We start from the raw sequence: 24,576 nt of genomic DNA, 5'->3' as shown, positions 1-24,576 counted from the left end.
CGCTCGGATCCTCTACAGCTCCCACGAGCTCAGGTCCGCTCGTGGGGGTTCCTTTTCCCGTGTCATTCTTTCTTCTTTTCCTTTGTTAAATGTTGTGGGTGCACTACAAAGGCTCGTTTAGCCTTGGCATTTTCTATCCCCACACTTGGTCAAACACTACACATCAAAACACGTTTAAAATACCTCCCTCACTTGCTCTCATGTCAAAAATCTTGATCAAAGCACAAAAATGACAAAGATGCAATAAAGGAAATAAAATGCGAGTTAAGGGGTTAGAATATTTACAAATGGTGGTTTAGGGAGGACTCCAATAAACTCTCATTCTTGGATGAGATGTCAAGGGGGCAAAGCCAAGGTGTTGTTGATGTTGCTCAACACCTTGTAGAAGTAGTCGAAGGCTTGCTTATTTTCATGTTAGAGGTCTTGGGTAGACCTTTGCACATTGTTCTCTTCATTGTTGTAGTCATCCAAGTCAAAGTGATGACAAGGATCAACAAAGCCTTGGTCTAAGGTCATAGCATTTTCAATATAAGGATTGACCAATCCTTCAAATTCATCGTCCCATAGACCGCAAACTTCACTAGCTTGTTCCCCAATGATGTCATGAGTTGACAAGAGCAACTCTTCTTTCTTGTTATCTTGGCCAATGAGGCCTTCTTCATTACTTGTCATGATGGGTGAGCTATTCCAGCTCTCATTGTTGTTGAAAATTCCTTGCTCTCCGAATAGAGCAACTTAAAGGTCATCCACTTTCTTCTTCCATATGCGTGGTGTTTCTTTACCATGGCTTGATCTTTGCATAGAGATTCTAACTTCTTTCTATCACTTTCTCGGCTATAGTGATCGACCATGAAGCATGGCTCATGTAGTCGGGGAGCTCTCGTTGTTTTGTCAAGATTGAAAGTGATTGTCGCGTCCCCTACTTCAAGTGTGAGCTCTCCATGTTTCACATCAATTACCGCTCCGGCGGTATGCAAGAAGGGTCTTCCTAGGATGATAGGAATGTTGCAATCCTCCTCCATGTCTACAATGACAAAGTCTACCGGGATGAAGAATTTGCCAATTCTCATGGGCACATCCTCCTATACCCCTAAAGGTATCTTTGTTGATCGATCCGCCATTTGAAGAGTGATGTTGGTGCATTTGAGCTCTCCCATTCCTAGCCTCTTACATATCGAGTATGGCATGACACTTACACTTGCTCCAAGGTCACATAATGCTTTGTTGATTATAGTGTCGCCAATGGTACATGGGATAGAAAAACTTCCCGGATCTTTGAGCTTTGGAGAGGAACTCCCTTGAAGAATAGCACTACTCACTTTGGTAAAGGCAATAGTCTCTAATTTTCGGATGGATTTCTTCTTGGTAAGAATGTCTTTCATGTACTTTGCATAAGCCGGAACATGATTGATCAATTCCGTGAATGGGATTGAGACTTCTAAGTTCTTCACAATTTCCATGAACTTTCCAAGTTGATTATCAAGCTTAGGCTTAGCTTGACGACATGGGAATGGAAGTCTAATCACAATAGGCTCTTTTTCCTTAGCCTTCTCTTCATTCTTCTTCTTCGAAAGTTCGTTGAAAGTAGGATCTACCTCCTTAGAGTTCTCCGCAACTCTTTGCTTGTCACTAGCATCCACAATATCTTCATCAATTGGCCTCTTCGGCCCCTCATATCTTGTACCACTCCTCAAATGGATAGCGCTAACCGTCTCATGTCTTGAGGGATTACCTTGAGGCGGTAATTGCCCCTTTTGTCTTTGAGAGCTAGAAGATGATAATTAAGTCATTTTAGTCTCTAACATTTTGGTGTGGGCAAGAATGTTGTTGATGGTGATTTCCTTAGCTTGGATATCTTTTTGCATTTGGGTGAAGAATTCTTGTTGGTTCTTTTGCATTTGGAGGACCACTTTTTGAACATCAAAGCTTTGGTCATTGGATTGGTTGTAGGAAGGTTGATTTTGATAACCTTGGCTTTGGTTGAAAAAGGGTCTTTGAGCTTGGTTTCTCATTAGAGGTAGGGTGTATGTGGGTTGGGGGTTTTGAACATTTTGGCTCTTGTATGAAAGATTTGGATGAAATTTGGTATTCTCATTATAGTAGTTGGAATAAGGGGTGCCATTCTTGTATGCTTGGAAAGCATTCACTTGTTCACTTGTTCCCCTACATTCATTTTGATCATGTCCCAAGGTTCCACAACTTTCACATACTCCACTTGGAATTGAGGATGATGCCATCATAGCATTGACATGTTGTTTGGGTGATTTGGAAGCTTCATCAAGCTTAGCAATGGCCTTCTCAAACTTCAAATTGATGGTGTCGATATGAGCACTTAGTTGAGCACCCAATTGAGTGATGGAATCTACCTCATGCTTTCCTCCTCTTGTGGCCTTTCAAGGCCTACTATATTGGGAATTATGAACCGCCATTTCTTCAATTTTGGCCCATGTTTGATTGTCATCAACTTCGGTAAACATCCCATTGGATCCCATATTAAGAACATTGCGTGAGTCTTCATATAGGCCGTTCCAAAATTGTTGCACAAGGAACCACTCACTAAGTCCATGGTGTGGACAAGAATAACAAGTCTCCTTAAATCTCTCTCATGCTTCATATAATGATTCATTATCCCTTTTTTTGAACCCGGTGATTTGGGCTCTCAACATATTAGTCTTCTCCGGAGGATAGAAATTCTTGTAGAAGGCAAGTGCTAACTTCTTCCATGAATCAATACCAAGGGTAGCCTTGTCTAGGCTCTTCAACCATTGCTTTGTGGTACCGATTAAAGAAAAAGGAAACAATACCCATCGGATTTGGTCTTGAGTAACTCCGGTTTGAGAAATTGCATCACAATGGTCGCAAAAAGTCTCCATATGTGAATGAGGGTCTTCACTAATCATCCCTCCAAATTGACTTCTCTCAACTAATTGTGTGAATGCGGATTTGGCAATGAAATTACCGGTTAAATGTGGTGGTGTAGGAGTACCGTTTGGTAGGTTCTCCTCGGTTGGTACGGAATGTGATGAAAATTTAGGCATTGTGGATTGATTTTGTGGTGGGTTTTGAATTGGCTTATCCTCTCCTTCTCTTGCAAAAGGGTTGACAAACTCAATGTTATTTGGTTGAATGTCTACAATCTCTCAAATACCTACCACTCTTGAAGTACCTCTAGCAACTCTTCTATTGTTGGTTAAGGTCCTTTCAATCTCAAAATCAATAGGTAATAAATTACCTTGTGATCTCCTAGTCATGCAAAATATCAAACAACTAGAAAACAATTAGCACAACCTTGAGGAGATTGACTTCCTGATGTGACTTATATTTGAGCACATTTAGACCCCGAATTAGCCTCGTTCCTATGCTTTATAGTGCATAATTGGGTCATTTACTATCTTTAGTTTCCCATTTTGCATATTCTTTGAGGTTTTGATCCCTTGGTAGGAGAGGAGTGCAAACCTTGCATTTACATGGCAAAATGGAGCTAAATTGATCGCATCTAACGACCAAGCATAAAAGGGAAGAAGATACTAGAAGGCCTATGTAGATAATAAAGTGAAAAGGGCAATGACGAAAGGATCCTTGCATCCTCAACAAGATCCCCGCGGATTGTTGAGGAACGAAGAGAAAAGAAGCTGTCTGACCCAGGATCCGAGCGGATTGCCACCAATCCGGGCGTCTCCCTCCACCACAATCCGAGCGTCCCGTGCTTACGACGCTCGTCTTGAAGCCATAGGATCCGAGCGTCTCCTCTATGATCCGCTCGGATCAGCTGACAGAACCCACCATGCCAAGACTCAAGCCGCTCGGATCACAGCAAGACTAGCAAAACGGAGATGCCCATCTCCTTGGAGAGGAGCATTTTCTCAACTTTTCTTAAGGACTTAATAGTCATTTAAGCCCTTAGTAACCCTAATTTATGTACCTAATCTTTAGTATAAATACCTCATTGTACTACTTAGATTAGCATGCTCTCTTAATACTTCCTTAATCAAGATTGTAATCAATTAGTAATCATTCCTTAATCTTGTAATCAACTCTTAATCTAGTCTTAATATAAATCTCAATACTTAATCTTTCCTTAATTTCTCTATTGTTCTTCATTTATTTTGGGTAATTAGAAGATTATTTTGGTTTATTGGGAGATTGACAACCTTCCATCAATCATCAAGTACTTCTATTATTCTGTGCATTATTATTTTGGAATCTCCATAGGTATAACTCTCTTAATCCTTGCTTTAATTATTGTTAATCATTTTCATTCATTCATCATGTTTTGCCTTGCTAATGTGATTGACAACCTTGTTAGCATGTTAAACTTGATCATGAGTGAGTAGTTTCCTTAACTAGGGTTAATGGGTAATTAGGGGAAACCAACATGGGGAATGATTCATGCTTAATCTAATATGTTCACATAATTTATTTGCTTGCTTGTTGTTATTTCAACTTATGCACATGTTATGTTTGATGAAATGCGAGCCTATGAATCCTTGCATTTTTTACCCATCACTTATCTTTTCAATGAGACTTGTAAGACGTAAACCAACTCAAGTCTCATTAGACCATGCACAATGTAGAATAGGAAGGATTAAGTCGACTTATAGGTGTTGTACAATCTAATCGATTCGGCTCCGGGACCCAAACCTTCTTAGGGATTGTAAGATATACACTAACTCGATCCCATCACAACAATAATTCCTTGCTTATAATTTGAGAACATGTTTGTATGATCAACTCCCATGTATTCCCCTATGAACCCTTGATACCCTAGTGCTTTTAATCAATTGTTTACACCTTCATTTTATCTACCTTACTGTGTTTTTATTGTTGATTAGTTCTAATTGACCTCTTATCTCAACCCAAATTGTGACACCCTTAGACACGACCATTTACAATTGAAAATCCTACATCAATACCCGTCCCTTGGGATCCGACCCTTACTTGCCTCTTTACTAAGAGTAGTTGGTGAAGTTATAAATATTGTTTTGGTTAAGGTGACTTTTGACGACGAGTTTAACTACGACCAAAAATGGCGCCGTTGCCGGGGACGGTGTTAACTTGATTTGATTTTCTTTAATTTTTTTTAGTTGTGTCTTTCTTTACCTTGGGGAAGTCAAACTCCTCAATGTTTGTTCTAATTATTTTCGAGTTGTTTGATATTTTTCATGTCTAGGAGATCACAAGGTAACTTGTTACCCATTGATCGTGAAATCGAAAGAACTTTGACCAACAATAGAAGACTTGCTAGAAATACTTTGAGAGGTATTGGTGAGATTGTGGACATTCAACCAAATAGTATTGAGTTCATCAACCCTTTTACAAGAGAAGGAGAGGATAACCCAATACAAAACCCACCACAAAATCAACCCACAATGCCTAAATTCTCATCACATTCCGTACCAACCGAGGAGAACCTACCAAATGGTACTCCTACACCATAACATTTAACCGGTAATTTCATTGCCAAATCCGCATTCATACATTTAGTTGAGAGAAGTCAATTTGGAGGGATGCCTATTGAAGACCCTCATTCTCATATGGAGACTTTTTGTGACTATTGTGATGCGATTTCTCAAACCGGAGTTACTCAACACCAAATCCGATGGGTCTTATTTCCTTTTTCTTTGATTGGTTCCGCGAAACAATGGTTGAAGAGCCTAGATAAAGCTACTCTTGGTATTGATTCTTGGAAGAAATTGGCACTTGCTTTCTACAAGAAATTCTATCCTCCGGAAAAGACTAACATGTTGAGAGCCCAAATCACCGGGTTCAAACAAAGGGATGAGGAATCTTTGTACGAAGCATGGGAAAGATTCAAGGACACTTGCCGATCTTGTCCACACCATGGACTTAGCGAGTGGTTCCTTGTACAAAATTGATGACTATCAAACTTGGAACAAAATTGAAGAAATGGCGGTCCATAACTCACAATATAGTAGACCTCGGAAGGCTACTAGAGGAGGAAAGCATGAGGTGGATTCCATTACTCAATTGGGTGCTCAACTTAGTGCTCGTATTGATACCACCAATTTGAAGTTTTAGAAGGCCATGGCTAAACTTGAAGAGGCCTCCAAATCACCCAAGCAACATGTTAATGCTATGGTAGCATCATCATCAATTCCAAGTGGAGTATGTGAGAATTGTGGAACTTTGGGACATGGCCAAAGTGAATGTAGGGGAACAAGTGAATGCTTTCCAAGCATACAAAAGTGGCACCCCTTATTCCAACTATTACAATTAGAATACCAAATTCCACCCCAATATTTCATACAAAAGTCAAAATGTTCAAAACCCTCAAGCATACACTCCACCTCTAATGAGAAACCAAGCTCAAAGACCCTTTTACAATCAAAACCAAAGTTATCAAAATCAACCTCCATACAATAAAACAAATGACCAAGGTTTTGATGTTCAAAAAGCGGTCCTCCAAATGCAAAAGAACCAACAAGAATTTTTCACTCAAATGCAAAAGGATAGCCAAGCAAAAAAACATCACCATCAACAACATACTAGCTCACACGAAGATGTTGGAAACCCAAATGTCTTAATTAACATCTTCTAGTTCTCAAAGACAAAAGGGGCAATTACCACCTCAAGGTAATCCCCCAAGACATGAGTGGGTAAGTGCCATCCATTTGAGGAGTGTTACAAGGTATGAGGGGCCGAAAAGGCCCATTGATGAAGTTGTTGTGAATGCTAGTGACAAGGAAAGAGTTGAAAACTCTAAGAAAGAAGAAGGACCCACCACCATTCAAGAAATGTCAAAAACGAAGAATGAAGAGAAGGCTAAGGAGAAAGAGCCTATTGTGATTAGACTTCCATTTCCAAGTCGTCAAGCTAAGCCTAAGTTTGATGAATAACTTAGAAAGTTCATGGAGATTGTGAAGAACTTGGAAGTCTCAATCCCATTCACCGAATTGATTAATCATGTTCCGGCCTATGCGAAATACATGAAAGATATTCTTACAAAAAACAAATCCATCCGGAATCTAGAGACTATTGCGTTCACTAAGGTGAGTAGTGCCATCCTACAAGGAAGTTCACCTCCAAAACTCAAGGATCCGGGAAGTTTCTCTATTCCATGCACCATTGGCGACACTACAATCAACAAAGCTCTATGTTACCTTGGGGCAAGTGTGAGTGTCATGCCATACTCGGTGTGCAAAAGGCTAGGAATAGGAGAACTCAAGTGCACTAATATCACACTTCAAATGGCGGATCGATCAACGAAGACACCTTTAGGGGTATGGGAGGATGTGCCGGTAAGAATTGGCAAGTTCTTCATCCCGGTGGATTTTGTTATTGTTGACATGGAGGAAGACTCTAACATTCCTATCATTTTAGGAAGACCTTTCTTACACACCGCGGGAGCGGTGATTGACGTGAAACATGGAGAGCTCACACTTGAAGTGGGAGATGAAACAATCACTTTTAACCTTGACAAGACAATGAGAGCTCCCCGCTTACATGAGCCATGTTTCATGGTTGATCATTATAGCCGAGAAAGTGATAGGAAGAAGTTGGCATCTCAATGCAAAGGACAAGCTATGGATAAAGAATCACCATGCATATGGGAGAAGAAAGTGGGTAATCTCCAAGATGCTCCATCCAAAGAGCAAGAATGTTTCAACAAGAATGAGAACTTGAATAGCTCACCACCACTCATGAGAAGAGAATAAGAAGGCCTCATTGGCCATAATGACAAGAAGAAAGAGGAGTTGTTCTCATCAACTCATGATACTATTGGGGAACAAGTAGATGAAGTATGCGGTCTATGGGATGATGAGTTTGAAGGGTTAGTCAACCCTTATATTGGTAATGCTATTACCCAAGACCAAGGCTTTGGTGACCATTTCCACTCAAGTCACCACAATGAAGAACACAATGTGCAAAGGTCTATTGAAGATCTTTATAATAACAATGAACAAGCCTTCGATTACTTCTTCAAGGTATTGAGCAACATCAACAACACCTTGGCTATGCCCCCTTGACATCTCATACATTAATGAGAGTTTGGTGGAGTCCTCCCTAAACCACCATTTGTAAATATTCTAACCCCTTAACTTGCATTTTACTTATTGTATTGCATTTTTGTCAATTTTGGATTTATATTTTTATGCTTCGATCAAGATCATCATTTTGAGAGAGAGTGAGGGAGGGACTTATATGTTTCTTGATGTGTAGTGTTTTGACTTAGTGTGGGTATAGCAATTGCCTAGGCTATCCAAGCCTTCGTAGTGCCCCCACAATGAAGACCAAAGGAACGAAGGCAGAATGACTTGGGTTATGAAAATATCCACGGGTGGAACTGAATTCGTGAGGTACAGGGGCAATCCGAGCGTCTCCTCAAGAACCCGCTCGTCTTGTGTGAAAATCCGAGCGTCTTGACTAGAATACGCTCGTCCTGGCAGAGCTGGAAAGAAAGAATATACACTGGGTGAGAATCCGAGCGTCTCCTCAAGAATCCGCTCGTCTCAACCTCGAGACGCTCGTCTCAGTGAAGATTCACTCGTCCTGGTTATATCAAAATCTGGGATTTCTCCCTGACCTGGAATCCGACCGTCCTCGAAATAATCCGCTCGTCTCCTGCTGAAGACGCTCGTCTCAGCACATGTTTCATTTCTTAAAACTGGCTGACCTAGAATCCGAGCGTCCCAGCCAGAAGACGCTCGTCTCCCCCTGCTGAAATTAAAAAAACACGGGATTTAAGTCCCTTTCCCCATTTCATTTCCTTCATTCAAAACATAAACACACATTCAAAACCCTCAATCCCTCCATCCACAAAAATCAATTTCCTCAACCAAATTCACCCAAATCAATTCCAAACTTCCTCAAAACTCAAACAAATCACTCCTTTATCAACAAGAAGCCATCTAAACATAGAAATCTTCAAAAATTGAATCGATTCTCTATGATTAAGGGCAAAATTCAAAAATCCTAAGTCGATTTGGGTTTTATTAAAGCTTGAGGATACTATAAGAATTCAAGCAAATCTTTGGTTGTTGATACATACAAAGGAGAAGAACAATGGCTAGGACCAAAGGTGGAAGCAAGGCACCCACAAAACCAAACCTTTCTAAAAGACAACAAGCACTTCAAGCTTCTAAGGCTTTGGTGATACATCAAGCAAGAGAGGAAACTCAAGAAACTCCTATGGTGGAAGCTACTACTTCAATCCCGGTTATTGAGCAACTAGAAAAATATCCGGAGGTAACTTTCAGATCCGATTCTCATAGGAAAAATTTTGTGTCTCTTGCTAAGAAGTCGATTTTACCCACCAAGTTTATTTGCCAAGATGCCTTGACCAAATTGGGTGTCCTGGAAAGGACCAAGAACTTCTTTGAGTCTATGGGATTGCTTACATTGTTTGATATGCAAGAATTGACCTACCCTTCCTCACCTTGGAATTTCTAAGTTCATTGAAAGTTACAAAGGTGGAGACTCGAACAAACATTGAATTCCGCCTTGAGAATGTGGATAGAAAGATGGGCTTTGGTGCGTTTGGTAAAATTTTTGGTCTTAGTAATGACTCGAACTATGTGAAGAAACCTCCAACAAAATATGATCCCGCTCCTTTATGGAAGGCTATTACCGGAAGAAAGTTTACGTCTTACCACGATTGTCGTGCCCTTTATGTCCACCATCCGGGTATAAGGGTATGGCACAAGGTTGTTGGGAACACTTTAATTGCTAGGAAGGGGACTAATCATTTTACCGAACTTGATTTCATCTATCTCGAGTCAACCTTGAATGTCGATAAGAAGTTCACCACGAGATACAATATTCTTCAACTTTTAATCGAAAGGTGGCTTAATATCGACCATGGCAAGGAGGGTGTGGCCTTTATAGTAAATGGGGGATTGGTAACATTGTTGGCAAAGCATTTCAACCGGAATTTCAACAAAGATAACATTTATAAGCCGGTTAAGGGAGGCCACCTCATTGATCTAGCCACTATGGTTCACAAATTCCATTGGGTCAAGAACGACAATCTTAAGAACAAATTTGAGTGGCTTACCAAAGATGCAAAATCCTTCATTTTACCAAGCAAAATATGCCGACTCAATGTCCGTAGGACAAACTATCTTCTTCCCCTCTCCGAGGAAGCCGAATTGATTATACAACAACAAAGGGAGGACATTATCGAATCCTCCTCCTCCTCCATTGTCACTCCACCCTACCCATTCACCTACCCTGAGTTCCGACCCAAAAATGTTACGGTGGGGAATGATTACTTGACTCTTTGATGCAAGAAATGCATAAGCAAGCCCACGAAGACCGAGTCAATGCATATAGAGCTCAATATCCGCCCCTCTTACACCTAGCTAGGCAAGGACTTCTTGACCCATCATGTCCTTTGCCTAGTTGGGCGGTTAGGGAAGTCTTCTTTCCTAATGCTCCTAGGGATGCTAGCATGGGTGATGAGGAGATTGTTGTTGAGAATGGTGAAGAAGAAGATGAAGAAGGTGACGAAGAAGAGGGAAGTGAGGAAGAAGAAGAAAGCTCAAGTAGTGAAGATGATGGTGAAGCCTCCGGGTCTATGGAGGTAGATTAAGATAATGATGCTAGTGAGGATGATGATGATGATGGAGATGGTAGTGATGTCGCCATGGGTGACAATTGAGGATTAGCAAGCTTTTTGGAGGATGCCACAATGCATTGTGAGTTTCCTACACCTCCTTTAGCTTTGTCCATTTCTCTTGTTTTCATATATTTTTATTCTTGATCATGAGTATTGAGTCCTAGCACCACCTAGAGGACTCCCACCTCGGTCCCATTGAGGTGTCTTTTATTGTTCCTACCATGTAAAATCCAAAATGACAATTTTAGTTTCATGCATAGCATTCTTATGCATGAACTTTCCCAATTTTTGACATTTAGAAATAGTGTCTCATTTGGTTTGGGGAAGTTCAAGCATACGCATTGGGAGTTAATTTAAATTATGCTCTCCAACCAAACAAAATCCATACATCATATAATATAGCTTAGTTTGCATTCACTTTTGTATATATATCATATAGTTTTCATTTAGTATAGAAATCATGCATTTTCATATAGCTTGCATAATTTCCTATCGTATTGGCCATTGAGGACAATGCCCATACTAGTGTGGGGATGGGAAATTCTAACATGACTTTTAAAACAAAAAAAATGATAAAAATTGGAAAATTTTGAAAAATACAAAAACATGTCTTTTTATAAACATAAAAACCATAAAAATTTGAAAAATGCAAAAACCCAAAAACATGTTCATTTCCTTTATAGTATAGTCTTGTGTATATATTGTGTTTGTATATATTGTGTTTGTTCACCCTTTTTCACATTGATCGACTACGCCACATCCGAGACATGAAGATATTGAAGACCGCATGGTATGATCTTTCCAATCTCCTTTTTCCTCTTTATGTTAATGACTATGTTGTTTTATTTTGATCGATGCGGTATAAACAATGTGATTATAGGATTGCATTTAGATTATTTGGCATACTAGTTGGTAGAAGCATATGCATTAGGTTGTATAAATGTTAGTTGCATCATGGCATATAGTCACATCTAGGAAAATTTTTGTGAAAGCATCTATTTGGGAAACTTGACAAGTGTATATAGGCCCTTGTAGATACTTTTTTTTCTTGAGACTTTGCTTGTTAGAATACTTGTAAAACACCGTAGGATGTGTCATGCTAGTATCCTTTGACCCATGGATTAAGGCCTAGTCAAGAGTACCTTGTGGTGTGATAACTCCTTGGCTACCGTTTATTCCAAGGTGACCCTTGAAACCATTCAACCATCATCCATGTTCTACCACATTTTGTCATCAAAGGGAATGCGCACAAAAATTGTTCAAATTTGAGTTCAAGAATTGAAAAGAAAAGAAAAAGTTTGCAATTGCATCAAAAGAAAAGAGGAGTAACAAAAATGAAAACTCCTATGCTTCAAATACAAGCACCCTCACTACAAATGGGGTGACTATGAAAATGTTCAAAAAGAAATGCAAGAAAAAGTTGAAATTGTCAAGTGTTGAAAATGCCAAACATCAAAGAAATGGCAAAAGAAATGTTCTCAAAATGTCAAATGCCACAAATTGGGGGAAAAACAACAACAAAAGCAAACTCCCATATGAAACTCAAGTTCTATTGATCCCTTTTCCATCGTATCCACTTTTGTGCATGGTAGAGAGGGGACGACCCTTCTTCTTGTTTAGGCAAGAAGGGGAATTCCGCGACCCTCCAGTGTTTCTAACACCATAGGGAGTCTACTCTTGACGAAAGCATTTAACGATTGAGGACAAAAGTACCCTAGCTTGACACAACTTGGAGATGATTTATTGGTATCCTTCTAGGCTTAGTAGTTTGAAGAAACCGTATCTATGATGGAATGTGTACCCTTAGATTGCTTCCCTTGTAGATAATTTTCGCCACTTAGATGAGGAAAGTGGCTATTCATTTTTTTAGATGCATCCATTACTTGTTTTGTGTGCTTAATGCTTAGATGTGTCGCCATTTTGGCAAGCCCCACCTTGCCTTGCAAAAAGGCATCCTACCTCATGGTTGCCTTGTTGTGAGTTGAAGGGGCGGAGTGAGACCCACTAATTGTCTCACATCGACTATATTAGTAGGTTAGTTTGAATAAGGGTCCTAGTTTTTGTCACCTATTTACTCGGGACGAGCAAAGGTTTGGTTTGGGGATGTTTGATGTGACTTATATTTGAGCACATTTAGTCCCCGAATTTGCCTCGTTCCTATGCTTTATAGTGCATAATTGGGTCATTTACTATCTTTAGTTTCCCATTTTGCATATTCTTTGAGGTTTTGATCCCTTGGTAGGAGAGGAGTGCAAACCTTGCATTTACATGGCGAAATGGAGCTAAATTGATCGCATCTAATGACCAAGCATCAAAGGGAAGACGATACTAGAAGGCCTATATAAATAATAAAGTGAAAAGGGCAATGACGAAAGGATCCTTGCATCCTCAACAAGATCCCCGCGGATTGTTGAGGAACGAAGAGAAAAGAAGCTGTCTGACCCAGGATCCAAGCGGATTGCCACCAATCCGGGCGTCTCCCTCCACCACAATCCAAGTGTCCCGTGCTTAAGACGCTCGTCTTGAAGCCATAGGATTCGAGCGTCTCCTCTATGATCCACTCGGATCAGCTGACAGAACCCACCGTGCCAAGACTCAAGCCGCTCGGATCACAGCAAGACTAGCAAAACGGAGATGCCCATCTCCTTGGAGAGGAGCATTTCCTCAACTTTTCTTAAGGACTTAATAGTCATTTAAGCCCTTAGTAACCCTAATCTATGTACCTAATCTTTAGTATAAATACCCCATTGTACTACTTAGATTAGAATGCTCTCTTAATACTTCCTTAATCAAGATTGTAATCAATTAGTAATCATTCCTTAATCTTGTAATCAACTCTTAATCTAGCCTTAATACAAATCTCAATACTTAATCTTTCCTTAATTTCTCTATTGTTCTTCATTGATTTTGGGTAATTAGAAGATTATTTTGGTTTATTGGGAGATTGACAACCTTCCATCAATCATCAAGTACTTCTATTATTCTTTGCATTATTATTTTGGAATCTCCATAGGTATAACTCTCTTAATCCTTGCTTTAATTAATGTTAATCATTTTCATTCATTCATCATGTTTTGCCTTGCTAATGTGATTGGCAACCTTGTTAGCATGTTAAACTTGATCATGAGTGAGTAGTTTCCTTAGCTAGGGTTAATGGATAATTAGGGGAAACCAACATGGGGAATGATTCATGCTTAATCTAATATGTTCACATAATTTATTTGCTTGCTTGTTGTGATTTCAACTTATGCACATGTTATGTTTGATGAAATGCGAGCCTATGAATCCTTGCATTTTTTACCCATCACTTATCTTTTCAATGAGACTTGTAAGACATAAACCAACTCGAGTCTCATTAGACCATGCATAATGTTGAATAGGAAGGATTAAGTCGACTTGTAGGTGTTGTACAATCTAATCGATTCGGCTCCGGGCCTGAACCTTCTTAGGGATTGTAAGATATACACTAACTCGATCCCATCACAACAATAATTGCTTGCTTATAATTTGAGAATATGTTTGTATGATCAACTCCCATGTATTCTCCTATGAACCCATGATACCCTTGTGCTTTTAATCAATTGTTTACACCTTCATTTTATCTACCTTGCTTTGTTTTTATTGTTGATTAGTTCTAATTGACCTCTTATCTCAACCCAAATTGTGACACCCTTATACACGACCATTTACAATTGAAAATCCTACATCAATACCCGTCCCTTGGGATCCGACCTTCACTTGCCTCTTTACTAAGAGTAGTTGGTGAAGTTATAAATATTGTTTTGGTTAAGGTGACTTTTGACGACGAGTTTAACTACGACCACTTCCCCAAGGTAAAGAAAGACACAACTGAAAACAATTAACGAAAATCAAATCAATTGAACACCGTCCCCGGCAACGGCGCCATTTTTGGTTCGGGAAAAACTCGTCGTCAAAAGCTACCAACCAAAAAAATATTTATAACTTCACAAACTACTCTTATTAAAGAGTTAAGTAAAAGTCGGATCCCAAGGGGCGGGTATTGATGTAGGATTTTCAATTGCAAGTAGCTATGTCTTAGGGTGTCACAAATTGGGTTGATATGAGATGTAATCTAAACTAATCAACAAGATGAATGTAAATTAATGAAAACAAAGTAAAGCAAATAAAGGGGTTTGTAAACAATTGATTAAAAGCACTAGGGTGTCATGGGTTCATAGAGGATTCATGAAAATAGATTATGCAAACATGTTCTCAAATCGAACCAAGCACTTATTGTTGTGATGGGATCGAGTTAGTGTATATCTTACAATCTCTAGGGAGATTTAGGTCCCGGAGCCGAGTTGTCTAGACTGTACAACACCTCTAAGTCGACTTAGTCTCCTCCTATTCAACTATTTGTATGGTCTAATGAGGCTCGAGTTGGTTTATGTCTTACAAGCCTCATTGAAAAGATAAGAGATGGGTAAAAAATGCAAGGATTCATAGGCTCGCATTTCATCAAACATAACATGTGCATAGGTTTAAATCACAACAAGCAAGCAATTTAATTATGAAAACATATTAGACTAAGCATAGATCAATTCCCATGTTTGTTTTCCCTAATTCCCCATTAACCCTAACTAAAGGACTACTCACTCATGATCAAGTTTAGTGATATGGTCGTTTCTGTACCAAAAATAAATACCTAAATATTACTAACAGAAGCTAGCGATAAGTAGGGTCGATCTCCACAGGGAGGCGGTCACTATCTACTTGTCAAATTCGGTCTGTCTAATGTCACAAGATGGGGGTTTTGGTTGTTTTAATTAAACTAAAGAGACTAAGGCGAGAGAAATAAAGATACGAGAAATTAACAGTAAGAGAAGAAAACTAGGATGTCGGGTCATCAATGAACGTCAGTCAATCACAGTTTAGGTCACAGATCAGTCGATGTGTCGGTCTAAGGGGCAACGAATATCTCCTTTCGATCTCAATTCGCCCTAAAATGTTATTAGCTTAACTTTCGCCCTCGCTAAAGCATCCTATTGTTCACTGCGGGTCTCACCCATTCCAACCTTTCGGTCCAGGTCAAGGTTTACCAAGGTTAAAAAGCTAATTGCTTCGAATCAACTAGCAGGATACAGTTTAGGGCAGTGATTAACAACAAAGACTAAAACAACAACGACCAATCTATAAACTAATTAGCCATTAACATTCATCCATTGAATCACCTAATCCTAGCAGAGAAATTAGCTAGACATAAATAATAAGAGATCAAGAATAAGGGAAAGAAAATTAACAAACATTAAATAAGAAGAATAAAAAGGAATAGAAAGTTACAGAGTAAGGATTCGGAAAAGGGAAGAAAAGCAATATCCAAAGTAACAGGAGGAAAAAAGTAACGTATGATAGTAGAGTAAGGATTCGGAAAAGGGAATAAAAGCAATATCCAAAGTAACAGGAGGAAAAAAGTAACGTATGATAGTCTGTGTCAGAGTAAAGGGAGAGTTACAAATGACGTCCTACCTTCCTATTTATAAGAAAATAGGATTATTGATTAACCTAATGACGGATTAAAACTAAAAGCCCAAGCCCATAAGAGAATCCACTCGATCGAGTGGTTTAGAACCACTCGATCGAGCAAATCCGAGCTCAAACCGTTCGATCGAGTGAAATAACCACTCGATCGAGTAAACCTAAATATGCAACAGTCCGATTGACCATATAAAGTACTCGATCGACTTATTATTTGATCTAAAACCACTGGATCAACCAGTAAAGTACTCGATCGAGTGAAAACTAACTTCAGCAGCTCATAATCTCGTTAGTTCAGCTTTGACTTGTCTTTTTGGCTCCCGAAATGGCTTCACGCATCCCAAGACAGCTATAATTCCGCTCCAAATTCACTCTTCCTCCAAATGCATGCAAAACGGACGGTAAATGGCTTGATTTCACTACTTCCTGGTCCATCCCTGCAAATAAGACAAAACAAACCAAAGTAGCATATTCGGGGCATTTCGTAGCATAAACTACAATAATAGCATAGAAATACGTGCATAAAAAGGCCTAAAAAGACTATATAAAATGCATGTATCATTTAACATGCTAATAAGGTTGTCAATCATACTAACAAAGCAAAACATGATGAATAAATGATGTGATTAACAATGATTAAACAAGGGTAAAAAGAGATTATACCTATTGAGATGATCCAAAATAATAAAGCAAAGAATAATAGAAGTACTTGATGGTTGATGGAAGGTTGTCAATCTTCCAATAAACCCAAATAATCTTCTAATTACCCAAATAAAACTAAGAATAATTGAGAAATTAAGGAAAGATTAAGATTTGATTAATATTGAAATGTGTATTACAACTAAATTAAGACTAAATTAAGATGATATTAAGAGTTCATATTAAGGGTTGATGATAATCTAGGTAGTACAATGGGGTATTTATACTAAAATTAGGTACAAGGATTAGGGTTACTAAGGGCTTAAATGACTATTAAGACCCTAAGAGAAGCTTGAGGATTTGCAACTCCCGAGGGACATGCGCGGATCGTTGATACCGTCGTCTGGTACCAAAAATAAATACCTAAGTACTACTAACAGAAGTCAGCGGTAAGTAGGGTCGATCTCCTCAGGGAGGCGGTCACTATCTACTTTTAAATTCTAGTCTGTCTATAGTCACAATTGGGGGTTTGAGTTGTTTAAACTAAACTAAATGAGATTAAAGAGAGAGAAAAGAATAAGAGGGATTAGCAATAAAGGGAGAAAACTAGGATTGTTGGGTCATCAATGAATGTCAGATAATTGCAGCTAAGGTCACAGATCGGTCACTTGTATCGGTCAAAGGGGCAATGAATATCTCCTTCCGGTCTCAATTCGCCCTAAAACACTATTAGCTTAGCTTCCGCCCTCACTAAAGCATCATAATGTTCACTGCAGGTCTCACTCCTTCCAACCTTCCGGTCTAGGTCAAGGCTTACCAAGATTAGTTATCTAATTGTGTCGACTCAAGTATACAAGAACGATTATATGCAGTGATTAACAACAAAGACATGATAGCAATGCAAGATCTGTAAACCTAATTAGCAACTAACAATAATTCATTGAATCCCCTAAATCCTAGCAGGAGATTTAGCTATGCATACTAGTAAATAAGGCAAGAGCGAAAGATGAAGGAATTGTTGGAGTGTCCCCGACAATAATGCGAACACAATTGTCGATCATGATGATCACATGTTTAAATCTCATTTCAAGAATACATAAGGGATGATTCAATTATATAGTCAACTGACCAACATTAATCGGTAACGATTGGCTTGCTAGAGTTTGACGTTACTGTCGTGGGACGGTGGTGATCAGTTGATCCCTTAACGTCACACCTAAAGGATAATGCCCTTATCTGTAAAATTGATTAATTTTATGACGATGCAAGTTGATCAATTCCTTAAAATTGAACAATTCAATTTGTGAGAGAGAATAATCATCTTATTGTAATGGGATTAAATAAGATTTATTTTAGTAATAAAATGCTTTATTACTAAAATTGTTTATTGTTTGAGAAACAATAGAGATAAGAATGAATGGTTAATTATAATTATAAAATATTGTGAATTATAATTATATGACCCATTTTATTTATGTGATCAAGTATCACAAGTCAATTTGTTGTATGTAATTTAATTAATTCATGAAATGATATTTATGTGATAAATATGCATCAAATTAATTAATAACATGTAACATACTACATGTGACATAATGTGTGACAAGTGACAAATTGACAAAATAAAATGGAGGTCCATTTTATCTCATATGACCGAAATATTGGAGGTAGTATGGGTGAGTGGGTGTTTTGTTTAATGGATAAATAAAACACTATGATTACCTATGATATAGGGTAGTCTTACACCTACTTTACTTAAAAAAGAACAAAAGTAAAAGAAAAGACCAAGCATTGGCCTTAAGATACTCCCTCCACCGGTTTTGTGTAGGAAGAGGAGGGAATTTTATTCTCTCAATTTTCACTTGTATTCATACACATGCAAAAAGTTTCTCTCTCTAACATATTCATGTTATTCTTCATCAAAACATGATATTTTTGATTCAAATTGTTCATAAAATATTACTAAAATTATTAGTGTAATATATGAGTATTAGTAATCAATTTTAAGGTAAACTACTAAACTAATATCTAGCTAATATTGTTTAGTGGGGATAAGGGATAATCTTGGGTGCAATCAAGAGGAGAATCTCTACTTTGGGATTTATGGAGGATCATCCTAATAAACATATGGAAAGCTCAAGAACAAGTGAGAAGGAGAACTCATTTGTGCCCAAAATCCGAAACTCCCATAGTAAGAAAAACGATTTCTTCTCTATTCTTATTCAAGTTTGCATGCATAAGATCTAGTTTTAATTTTATGGCTAAATTAAAATGTCACATATATGAATATGTTAAATAATGAGATTATGAATTCTAACAAGCGGTATCATGAGCCTTAGGTTGTTTGCATGCAAATCAGTTTATAATTTTTCCGAGTTATATGATTAACATACAAAACTAATTAAATTGGTTTTATGAAGAAAAACCTAATAATAACCTTGCATGTTAAAAGTTTCTGGTCCTAAGTAATTTTTAGGACATTTTGGTTTATTTATGGATTTTATTGTTCATTTTATATAATAATGGCATTAAAATGTGATTTTTATGATAAAAATGTCATTTTTGGACGAAAAATAGCTAAACTTCTATTTTTTCAGTGATTTTTGGATATGTTTTCACATATATTATCTACTTATGGTCTGTAAATTTTCATGATAAAGTGAGCTGTTTTGCTCGAAAGTTGGATTTTTCAAGTTAAAATCGTATTTAAATGGGTAAATAGGTTAATATGAGTTATATTTCGAATATGGTCATGGAAATTTAGTATGTTGTCACATGCAGTTTTATAAGATGTGTGTAAAATATTTGGCTATAATGAAGTTTTTATGCATGATTTATGAATTTTTGATGAAAAATCACATAAATAGTGACTTTAATTAGTAAAAATGTTAAAACATACTTCATGACTAAGGAAAAACGTCACATGTTGAATTTTATCATATATTTCAGATCTAAAAGTGAAAAGTTGATAAAAATAATTTTTCTCATATTTTTATGGTCATAATTGTTAAAACCGATAAACCGCAACATTGTTTTCCTCGATGAATTTTCGAAATTTTTTAACCTATGTTTTGAACATTATGAGTGTCATGGTATTTTTCCAGAATGTTCATGAGTTTAAATTTCAAATTTTGAAATTATTTGAAATTTTTATGATTTAAATTTGAAGTTTATGGCATAATTTTGTTTTTAGGTCCATTTATGAACAATATTAAGAAATCTGAGTTAATTATTGTCAAATGTTAGTGGAGACTAATTTTGAGTCCTAAGATGGTTAGGGTAATTAACTTGTACATAAATATGAATTTATGTAATTATTGTGATTTTAGTAAGTTAAATCACGCAAATCCGTAAAAACCGATTAATATACGATATTGGCTCTTTATAGGCGATTTAGCATAAAATTAAGCATGTTCATACATATTATAATGCTGCATTTTATTTATGATTGTCATATTTTAATTTTATGTAGTTTTTGAATTATGTAATTTTACTTAGTATGGCCTTAGTTTTAATTGGTATTGCCCGAAATGTATGGGAATATCGATTCGGTTGTAATTTTGTGATCTCGTATCACCGTTTTGTAATTTAATAGATTTAAATTTTAATTACAAATGTATAATAGAAAATTATGTAATTCATTTTGTAATTTAATTATTCCGGAGTTCCTTGAAGATGGTGCCTTTCGAGAAGACGGTCCATCAAAGACGGTGTTACCTTGAGATGCGTGTCAAAACCGAAGTTCAAGGGACCAAAGAAATTGGTTTCCGAATTTGTAAAATAGTTTATTAGATTTACTATTTTAGGAAGCCACACTAGGATTTTATTTTTATGCTTTGCATTTTATTTATATGTTGCATGCATCGCTAAATCGCCATAACTAAACATGCATTTTATATCGAGTAAATCGGCCGTGTCAATTACAATTATCGTAGTTCACCGCTTTAGTTCACTTAAAACGTGATAGATAATAAATTGACATGACCTCTCGCTTAAATAAACAATTGAGACTTAGCCTTACCAAAAAGTAGAAACCATGAAAACCTATTTCGTGAGGGAGTGCACTCGGCTTTACCGGGGTACAAACCTTGTTACGTAGGGGAAGTGGGTGATAAATGTCTACCCACCGAATTTATAAAGATGAGGGTTGTATTCAGCTTTACCGATGCCCAAGTTGATGTAGATTTGGATCATGGACACATTTATTCGAAATTTGGGTTGAACTCAACGAAAGTATTCTCGACGGTTGCCGGATGTGTTTCGGGCTAAAGATAAATATTAATGTAATTTTATCGACCAAGAGTTCTAAAAGTAGAATCGATTAAAGAGTTAATCCACCGAGTTATATTGATGAGGGTTGTATTCGGCTTTACCGATGCCCAAGTTAATATGAATTTGGATCTTGGAATCATTTATCATAGTTGGGTAGAGGTCACTATGTAAATGCTTTACTTGTTATTTACAAGTATTAATAAAACGATAAATGTTAAGTTTTCCACTATTCCGTTATCATATTGTTCTATTTCTTTACCACAATTCATATACGATATCATTTCGATTTTTCAAAATCTCTATTAAAACATCGTACCTAAAGACAAAACTTGAATTTTTCTTCTAAAAACTCGTGTTATCCGTTGGAAGGATCTCTTGTGAAGAGTATAGAAAGATCAAAGTTATTCATTATCAAACAGGCTTTTGATTCTTGACTAACACATCTACTTACAATGGATTGTTTTTCATATACTTAATTGAATTAAGTACCTTGAAACGATAGAATTGTTTTGGTAATTAGATTTGTTAGAAATCGTAATTGACCAAAATAACGCAACCACTTCAATGAAAGTTTTAAGACTAAAACGATTGAATTGAAGAGTAGTCTTCATAAGATTCAAACTTTGCTTCTCTAAGTAAAGATTCTTTGAAATGAGTGGGAGCATTCTCTTAAACCGTTAAGAATAGGACGAGGTTCAAAGAAGTAAAATTAGAATGCAATTGATACAAGGTAATATTAAAAGTAAAGTTATTGTTAATAACGATACTAAACCTATCAATCCCAACCAATAAAGTTTCCATTGTCTTAATTGTTGGACGCTAAAAAGGAAACTACCCCAAATTATTGAGAATCAACAAGTTAGTTTTGGGACATCTAATGAGACCTTCTTCTCTAAATGTTTATTTGATTGACATAAATTTTGCTAGTACTACTTCGTCAATATTAGAAACCGGTGGTGGTTTTTATCATTATGTTTGATAAATAGGATGATTAGAATATGACGACTAGCAACAATGATGTCGAGAGATAGAGTCATTGTGTACTCAATCTAGTTTTTGGGTTTAGAGTTGTACTTAATTGTGACTATTAAGTACATAAACTCTAAAAAAGAATATAAACTTGTTAAGATACAAAAGAGGTTTCACTTTTGTGACCCTATACACCATGATTTGATGTATGGCTAGCCCATTATTAAGGTGATTATATTCTAAACCAAACTAGAATTATATATCATGAAGATGATGCAAGACTCAAATTGGTAACCCAAGATTAAACCTTAGATTCTGGAATGATGAACGCAAAGAGTTGTCGAGTACTCTTGAAACCATTAGATCTTATGGTATATGCGTATCTTGTATTCAAAGCAAGATTTCTCATGCCTTTTGGTTGAAAAGGAAATCTTTAAAGAAGTTCAAAGAGTTCAAAGAATCACAATTTAGTCGTGATGGGATTATCAAAGTAAAGACTTTGATATAAGCCAAAGGAAATGTGATATAGTATCACAAACTAATCTCTCTTAGCACGCATTATGGGATAATATGTGATTGGATAAAGAAATCAAACACTATTCGATATGGTTTGGACTTCAATCAAGTTATTTTGAGTTACTTGATCCTTTTGGGGAATTTATCATTTTGTCGAAATTATTTTTCCTCTAAATCTAAAACGAATCATATGAGATATGAAATGGTAAGGTACCATGTTTGTAAGTTTTCAAAAGAAACAAATGCTCATTTTTCCTTACAATAATCACGAGTACAACGGGTTTGTGGCTCGTGAAGCTGTCTTTCTAATATACAAGTTTATTTCTAGAAGACAGAGTGGGAGAAATTATTTAAGAGCCACAAAGAATGTTATGTCGCAAGAAACTGGTCTTTCTTGGCTACATGAGACGGTTTGTGTAAGACGTTATTTCTTCAAAACCTAGGAGGTTAAAGTCATCACTTGTTGAAAATGATGAATTAGTGTTACTTTTAATAAAGTAAAGAGCTTACAACTTACAAAGAAATTGTTTGATTCAAGTTACTTCTGGAAAGTAATGAATATATGACTTACATGAGAGTATTTAAGTCACAACTCAATACAAGGCTTAGAGCCATGAAAATCCGAAATAAATTCCGAGTGAAATTGTTGGATATCAAAGAGAGATATCAAAGCTTGATTAGTTGCAAAGTGTTTTGCACTATTCGGATCTTCTTAGGGATTATATTTCATTATGATGATATACATATAACGAGTGAATCTAAAACCCAATTCTTCAATTAGAAGGAATGTATTCAATACATGTCATGAGTTTTATAGATTCTTACAATCCTAAGATAATGTGCAACTTAAGAGATTGTCTTAAGTAGGACATCAATGAGTTGGACTCAATGTTTTGATCATGTTATAAAATTTTTCTCGATAAGTCGAGAAGTTGTGTTTATACATAGAGTTTAGTGGGAGTTATGGAAATTTTAATTAGTCTTATATGTGGATGACATATTGATCATTGGGAATGATTTAAAACTTGGAGATATACATAATACATCTTTAATATCAAGATTTATGGAGATAAATCCACATGATATTAGCGTCAAATAAGAAGTCTTATGTTGATAAGATTCATAACTAGTTCAATCAAGTTGAACACATTTGATTGATTCCATTTGCTTCCGCTGCCGGATCAATTGAATAAGTAATGATGTATAACACTTCATATACTTTGAGTATGATGAATTGTTTCAAATCGATTTTAGGTAATAGTTACCAACTAAGCCATAAGGATTACACTTAAGTGCTTGAAGAAGCAGTAATGGTGTAAAGCAAAGTGTTTTTAATGCAATTCACTAATTTGTGTAAGGGTGTTACACAAATGACAATTGACAATTGAGATTGCGCATGGTTTCCGACAAAACCGTATTCGAAACACCTAAAGATGGTTAAAGAACCATTGTGGCTATGTTATTTAGGAAATGGATTTTCTAGAATCGTTCTAGGCAATGAAGAACAATGAGAGATATTTACAACGGAAATTGAGTACACTTGCAATCATGGGATGTGCAAGAGGGATGAGCCCGCACACTGTGAAAACAGTGGGAGCCATTCTAAGGGTAGAGGGCCTATGTCTAGATTGGATCTAGACACGTACTCAGAAAGTTTTGTAATGCAAATGTATACATTACAAAGGAAAACGAGTATGTAGTAAGGTTGAGTAAGGTACAAGAAGTTGATAAAACCTACTAACCAAAGACTTCTCATAGGCTTAACATGATGAGTCATGTCATATGTCGTTTCAATTGCATTGAGATGAACAACTACATATGTAACACCCCCTCATACCAAGGTACCTTACCAGGACTACCCCAGCATGAAAGGTTGTTACCATCTCGGTTGCCCGAGGTTAGTATATATCAAAAGCAACAGTCCAAACATATTTATTAATGTACGGTAATTATAAAAGTTACATAGTCTCCAAAATCTACTAAACGAATTAACCAAATGGCAACAACTATCAAAACAATAACTAAAGCTCGTGATGGTGTCATCTAATCCAGCGTGGTGACTCTCCCATGACTGCCCCCAAGCTCAATAAATGTATCACCTGTCA

At 36.9% G+C, this 24,576-nt stretch overlaps 2 non-coding genes across 2 annotated transcripts; one reads left to right on the top strand and one right to left on the bottom strand.

Moving 5' to 3' along the window:
- Positions 1–2,559: 2,559 nt before the first annotated feature.
- Positions 2,560–2,666, top strand: LOC141609708 (small nucleolar RNA R71). Its single transcript, XR_012527626.1, has one exon. It is a non-coding gene; the product is annotated as a small nucleolar RNA R71 (small nucleolar RNA).
- Positions 2,667–5,741: 3,075 nt separating this feature from the next.
- Positions 5,742–5,848, bottom strand: LOC141609685 (small nucleolar RNA R71). The gene has a single exon (XR_012527605.1). It is a non-coding gene; the product is annotated as a small nucleolar RNA R71 (small nucleolar RNA).
- Positions 5,849–24,576: the final 18,728 nt, after the last annotated feature.

Source organism: Silene latifolia, chromosome 10, assembly GCF_048544455.1.
Source record: "Silene latifolia isolate original U9 population chromosome 10, ASM4854445v1, whole genome shotgun sequence".
NCBI classification, from domain to species: Eukaryota; Viridiplantae; Streptophyta; class Magnoliopsida; order Caryophyllales; family Caryophyllaceae; genus Silene; species Silene latifolia.
Note: the sequence above shows the minus strand (reverse complement) of the source record. Positions and strands in the feature narration are given on the sequence as shown.